The sequence below is a fragment of the Macrotis lagotis genome, chromosome 6, assembly GCF_037893015.1.
Source record: "Macrotis lagotis isolate mMagLag1 chromosome 6, bilby.v1.9.chrom.fasta, whole genome shotgun sequence".
Taxonomy (NCBI): domain Eukaryota; kingdom Metazoa; phylum Chordata; class Mammalia; order Peramelemorphia; family Peramelidae; genus Macrotis; species Macrotis lagotis.
This window is the reverse complement of record NC_133663.1, coordinates 96079498-96086690: the sequence shown is the minus strand read 5'-3', so window position 1 is coordinate 96086690 and position 7193 is coordinate 96079498. Positions and strand designations below refer to the sequence as shown.

The 7193-nt window shown below is 38.9% G+C and overlaps 1 protein-coding gene across 6 annotated transcripts in view; it reads left to right on the top strand.

Moving 5' to 3' along the window:
* The window catches only part of NAA16 (N-alpha-acetyltransferase 16, NatA auxiliary subunit), a 168430-nt gene that overhangs the window by 304 nt on the left and 160933 nt on the right, over positions 1–7193 (top strand). Inside the window, exon 2 of one of the 6 annotated variants that reach the window (XM_074191743.1) lies at positions 5689–5799. The exons of the other annotated variants lie outside the window; for them this stretch is intronic. The gene's annotated coding sequence lies outside the window, so the exon portion shown is untranslated. The remainder of the gene's footprint in view (positions 1–5688; positions 5800–7193) is intronic. 6 annotated transcript variants of the gene reach the window in all.

The following is a 7193-nucleotide window of genomic DNA, read 5'->3' as shown; positions in this document are numbered from 1 at the left end:
CCCGCACCCCGGCGTTCCCAGAGGAAGCGCCCCCGGGGGGCCAGCCCCGCCTGGAGGGCCAGCCCCGCCTGGAGGGCCAGCCCCGGGTGGAGGGCCAGCCCCGGGTGGAGGGCCAGCCCCGCCTGGAGGGCCAGCCCGGCCTGGGGGCCCAGCCCGGCCTGGGGGGCCAGCCCGGCCTGGGGGGCCAGCCCCGACCTGGGGGGCCAGCCCCGACCTGGAGGGCCAGCCCCAGCCCGGCCTGGAGGGCCAGCCCCCAGCCCGGCCTGGAGGGCCAGCCCCGACCTGGGGGGCCAGCCCCGACCTGGGGGGCCAGCCCGGCCTGGAGGGCCAGCCCCGGGTGGAGGGCCAGCCCGGCCTGGAGGGCCAGCCCGGCCTGGGGGCCCAGCCCCGGCCTGGAGGGCCAGCCCGGCCGCGGCGGCGCCACCCTCCTCTCCCCGGCTTGTCCTCGGCCGCTGAGGCCGGAGCAGCGGCCTTCACGCCGGCCCAGAGCCGCCACTAACCCCAAACCGGGGGCGCCCGCAGCGACTGGATAGAGCTGCTCCTTTTTGTTTTCTAATTCTGCCTAAAACCTGCCTTTTCCCACTTAAAAGCCACTCGCAGACTGCCTGGGTCCCCTCCGCGTCTTTGCTATAAATAGTCTATGTTTAGAACCGTTAAAACAGTGAATCACAGGCAGAAAAAACCCAGTTGTTGCTCCAAGCTTCAGACACTTTGTGTCCTAAATGCTAATATTCGAATGTAAACACGGCTTAAAGCACCAGCCCTATGCCACACTTTTCAGAATAACCGACAAAGAGGGGTTTACTTTTTTTTAGGTGTTTCTTTTTTTGCAAGGCAAATGGGGTTAAGTGGCTTGCCCAAGGTCACACAGCAGGGTAATTTTTTAAGTGCCTGAGGTCGGACTTGAATTCAGGTCCTCCTGACTCCAGGGCCAGGGCTCTATCCGCTGCGCCACCTAGCCACCCCAAGAGGTTTCCTTTTTAAGGTAAAAGACATATAAAAATCTCTAGTTGTGGCTCACTTTAATGAATAGTTTCATTGGGGGAAATAAGACAATAGAGTCATTGTAGTATCATTCCATTTCACGGGATGAAGTTGGGGAGATTGCATTTTTATTTATTTTATTATTTATTTATTATTATTTATTTTATTTTTATTATTATTATTATTTTAGATTTTTCGTTTTTGACCTAAAAACATTAAAGCTGTTTTGTGGAATGCTATTTATGTGGTTTGAGTAATTAAAAATTACTAAAGGCTTTTCTTATCATTGACTTTTTCTGGATAGAAAAAAGTTGGTACTATCAGCATAGAGACAACTATTGTATGCATTCTGATTTCTTTAAATTTTATTTATTAAGGACTACTAGGTGTCCTATTGGATAAAGCACCTCCTTGGAGTCAGGAGTACCTGGGTTCAAATCCAGTCTCAGACACTTAATAATTACCTAGCTGTGTGGCCTTGGGCAAGCCACTTAACCCCATTTGCCTTGCAAAAACCTTAAAAAAACAAAAGAGAATATAGGAGAGATAATCAAGTAATCAGTAAACTTAATTTTTCTTTCTATATGCCCCCACACTAAGGGGATATTGAGAAAAAAGTGGGAAAGCCTGTGCCTTTTTTAACATTCTTTTAGGGGTGTGTGTGGGGAATTGGGGGTTAATTGACTTACCCAAAGTCATACAATATGTACATAAATAGGTCCACACAAAATAGGTACATGATGAAGATTTTGAGTTTCACATTTTTCTCCCTACCCCTAATAGAAGGCATGTATAACTATGTTAAACCTAATATCTATATTAATTAGGTACATGGTGAATGGAGGAAGACAGGGTAGGAGCAACTGAGGATATAAGAAAGACTTTACAGGGGTGGCTAGGTGGCGCAGCGAATAGAGCACCGGCCCTGGAGTCAGGAGTACCTGGGTTCAAATCTGACCTCAGACACTTAATAATTACCCAGCCGTGTGGTCTTGGGCAAGCCACTTAACCCTATTACCTTGAAAAATCTAAAAAGGAGATCCATCTAATTCTGTGGAAGACAGATGGGAATGGAGAGAGACTTGAGACAAGTGTTTAAGGAACCTGTTCTACTGTTTCAGTCAAGATGTATGAAGGTCTCACTAGATATTTAACTATTTGAGAGAAGAGAATTGATAGAACAGATGGAGTGGTGGAAAGGCCAAGATTTTGGAGTTTAGAGTCTGAGAAGTGATCAGATTTACCTCATTTTCAAAAAGAATTTACTGTTTAGGGGTAGCTAGATGGTACAGTGGTTAGATCACTGGCTCTGGAATCAGAAGGACCTGAGTTTAAATAGACTCAAACACTTAATAATTACCCAGCTATGTGACCTTGGGCAAGTCACTTGACCCCATTTCCTTGCAAAAAAACCCAACCCCCCCCAAATGAATTTACTATTTATAGGTTATATTACTGGGTACTTGGCTAACAAAGAAAATGAAAAAAAAAACTCATACTCAAATACCTTAAATTTAATTTGTTGCCTATTGAATGCATTAGATATATAATATTATATTTTAAAAGTATTTTATGTTAGAATTATGGACAGGATGGAGAGAGGACAGGATGATAGTTTAGTTAGTATTTGAAGTTGAAGAACTAGACCCATATTAGCCATGAAAGCAGTCTAGTATAGGACCTCAGGCATTTGTCTCATCTTGACTCTGTTCTGGCCACTCTTTATTACTGTTTTGGGTAAAGGTGTAAAAGTGCAGCTTATTAAATTTGTGTTGACACAAGTCGAGTCAACGAGTAGCCAAAAATGGAGTGGGTAGTGTCATTGAGAAGATAACTTTTATCATTAGTAGTAGCCTTTCATCAAAGCCTGAATGACACTTTTAGGGATGTGCAGAATAGTTTTCTGTCCAGTTATAGATTGAACTAGGTAGCCTCTTAGATTCTACAATTGTGACTATACAGAAAAAAAAATCTGTTGTAGAAATGGGAAAAAATCATTGAATAAATGTCAGATTTATATTGGAACAAATACCATATGAATGAAAGTCATTTTAACAAAACTTTTTTGAATCTGGTCAATTACCTAAGGTGTTTTGCTAATTGTTTTTACAACAATATTATCTATTAAATATCAAGATGATGGGAAAAGAAAAACTTTACAATAATTGATTCCAGTATATGACACCATTTTTTATCCTTTTCCTACTTTGAATATCTTTCCTGTAACAAAGATTTTAAAAGAAAAGATTAGCAGGGGCCAGCTAGGTGGCAGTGGATAAAGCACCGTCCCTGGAGTCAGGAGTACCCAGGTTCAAATCCAGTCTCAGACACTTAACAATTACCTACCTGTGTGGCCTTGGGCAAGCCACTTAACTCCATTTGCCTTGCAAAAACCTTAAAAAAAAAAAGATTAGCAGCAGCAAACAATATTATCTGCATTTGATAGCATAGGTAATATTTTTACACTCCTAGTCCCTTATCCCTTCCATGAAGGGAGAAATGTGCTTCTTCTCTCAGATGCCAAACCTGGTCATTATAATTACATAGTGTGTTTCTGTTCATCCTGTTATAGCCACAGTATAAAATATTTCCTAATTCCACTAGATGCCATATTACTTCATATAATACTTTCCTATATTTCCCCAAATTCTTCACCATTTGCTATAGCACAGTTACAGTACCACTATTCCCCAGTTGCTTGATACCTCTTAGTCAACATGTATTTTTAAATGCTAAGAGCTATACTGTGGATACATGTACAAAGAATGAAGCAAAACTTACTTGCAGTGACAAAAGTAGTTAAATAGCCAGTGCAAAGACTCAGAGATGGGAGTGGGTTGTGTTTGAAAAGCACAACAAACTTGACTCCATCACAGTGGGATAGGGAATATTTACTGTTCAAGTGAAACTGGGAAGATAGGTTGAACATAAATTGTGACGAGGTTTAAAGCTAAATAGAGGAGTTTATATTTTAACAGTAATAGGAAGCCATTGGAATTGGTTGAGTAGAGGAGTCATATGGTCTGATCTGTGTCTAAGGAAAATTACCTTGGCAGTAGTGCAAAGGATGGATTGGAGTGGTGAGGGACTTGAAGTAAAGAGACCTGTTAGGAGATTGTTGGAAGAATTTAGATGAGAGATGAGTTGTTTTAAAGTAGTAGCTTTGTGATGCCAGAGATATTGTGAAGGTGGAAATGATAATATTTGGAACAGGTTGGATTTGTGGAGGTGAGGAAAAGTGCAAAGTACAATATAAAACTGTGATTTTGAACTTAAAACAATGGAAAGATGGTATTTTTGTCAGAAATATGGAAGTTAACAAGTAGGGAGGTTTTTTTTGGGTAAAGATAACAAGTTCTGTTTTAGACATAAAACAGTTTTGAGATTTCTTGGGGATATTCGATGAAAATGACCTATAGGAAATTGGTGATGATAAAATGAAACTGAGGTGGGATATATAGATCTTTGAATCAATTTTTATATACATGAAGAATAAACCCATAGGAGCCAATGAAATCAACCAAGGGAATAAAGAGAAGAGAAGGGAGCCCTGGATAGAGCCACGGGGTGTACTTAGAGAAGGAGATTTAGGAGACTGAGGAGTGTGCCATGTAGGAAGAAAAGCAGCACAAACCATTCTAGAAAACAATTTAATTATACAAAAAAAGTTACTGAACAGTGCATACCCTTTGACCCAGTTATATTGCTTGATCTATATCCAAAAGCTGTCAGAGACAGAAGAAAAGAATCTTTATGAACAAAGATATTTATAGCACTTTTTTTGTGGTGATGAGAAACTGTAAACTAAGAGCATATCTAATAGTTGAAGAATGCCTGAATAAAAATGGTATGTAATATAATAAATAGGCTCTGAATGTGATAGAGTACTGTTGTGCTATAAGAAATGAGGAAATAGATGATTTCATAAACTTTTTATAAACTGAAGCAGAGTGAAGTGAGCAGAACCAAATACCTTCAATTTTTACTATACTATCAGGTGATGAATTTAGAGGTGATGAATTTAGTTAGGGTCCAGAATGAGACAGATTTTTGTATATAGACCTTGACAGTATTTGTTTTGCTTGACTATGCATATTTTTTACAATAACTCTTTTTCTTTTTTTCAGTGGAGTGTAAGGGAGAGAAAATAATTCTGTTAATTTAGAAAATAAAGGGGAGGCTGCTAAACATGTGAAATGCTAAATGCATTTCTAGGTGGAATTATTGTAGTTCTACTTTTACTTTATTTTACTTTTCCAAAGTAGGAGTAATCTGTAAATGTATGCAGTGTTAAACTAAAATACATATTAAAACTGAAAGTGACAAAAAAAAAAAGAGAGAACCAGGTGGAAATAGTGTCAGGAAAATTCATATAGGAGAAGGGTATCCGGGAAGAAACTTGACAAGTGCTGTCAGATGCAACAAAGGAGTCAGGAAGAAAGAGTACTGAGAAAAAAGATCATTAAAATTGACAATTAAAAAATCTTTAAAACTTTGGAGAGAGTAGAGCAATTTCAATTGAGTGATGAAATCAGAAATTAATATGCAAAGGAATATGAATAAGAGGAGGAGAGATGGGGATATTTTTTGCATCATTGTGAATAGCTTTCTCTAGATTAGTTGAGAAAAGGAGAAGAGATAAATATGCTTGAATGTATGCTACAATCTAATGAAGATTTTCATTCATTTGTTTATTTTTTGAAGGCATTAGGAAAGGAACCAGTTAATAGCAGAACTTTGGAGAACATCAACACTTGAGAATCTTATAGAAAAGATGAACCAGCAAGGGAGTTTGGATAAGGAGCTTTCAGACAGGTAGGAGGCCAACTCATAGAGGAGCCTGTATCCAATGGGAGAAGGCAAGCTACAGTGTCAATGCTAACAGAAAGTTAAAAGATTAGGACTGAGAAAAGATTATCAACTTTGTTTCTAGTTCTTTGCTTCCACAAAAAGTGCTTAAGGAATAATTTGACCTTTAACCCCCTGGGATAAAAATCTCTTTCCAGAACTCTAGGCCTGTATTACCTAACTGCTAATTCAATATTTTGAACTGTATAATTCAAAAGTAACATATAATACTTGTGACCTTAAACCAACCCATAATCCAAACTTAACCTTTTCTATTAAGTTCTTCACTATTCTCTCAGATATAAAGATTTGAAACCTTGATGTTGGGTTTCATCCCCTTCCTTTCCCTTATCTTTTATCTCCAATCAGTTGACAGATCTCCCTATTTCTGCCTCTAAAATATCTCTCAAATCTTACTCTTCTCTCCATATAGCCACCACCCTACAGGACAGACCCAAATTACTTATCTTGAGTTCTTGGGGGAACCTTTTAATTGGTCTCCTTGCCTCAAGACTCATACCTTCCCAAATTCATTCTCCACAAAATTATCAGTATGACTTTCACAAAGCCAGTGTCTGACCATGTCATTTTCCAGCTCAGTAAACTTAATTGACTTCCAAGAGCAGATATCAATTCCTTTATAGATATTTTTTGAAAATTTAAATTTATTTTTCCATTTATCAAGCTTTACCCCTCCTTCCCCCCCAAAAAGAAGAAAAATACAATTCTTGTCTATCAGAGAAGTTTAGTCAAACAAAATAAATTCCCATATTGGACTTATCCAAAAATATGTCTCATTCTGCATATTAATATATCACCTCTGTGTTAAGTATCATTCTTCATCATTACTCCTTTGGAGTATGATTGAATCATTGTGTTCATCAAAGTCTTTCAAAATGGTCATTTTATATTCTAGTTTTTTTTTTTTTAGGGTTTTTTGCAAGGCAAATGGGGTTAAGTGGCTTGCCCAAGGCCACACAGCTAGGTAATTATTAAGTGTCTGAGGCTGGATTTGAACTCAAGTACCCCTGACTCCAGGGCCAGTGGTCTATCCACTGCGCCACCTAGCTGCCCCATCCAGGTTTCTTAAAAAACAATAAATATTACCATTCTCAATTGATGGGCATATTTAAAGAAAGAACTGCTATGAATATTTTTGTAAATATAAACAGTATCTTTTCCATGTTCTTTGATTTCTTTGAGTTACATGCCTAAGAGTGATATATATTGTTAGATGGAAGGGAATATCCAGTTTGGTATGGTATTCTTTTCCCAAATACAAGTTCTCTGGTTTCTTGAACTTTGGGGTTATTGACTTAAATTGTTCCTGTTCATCCTTATCTACTGATTTTTTTTTCATT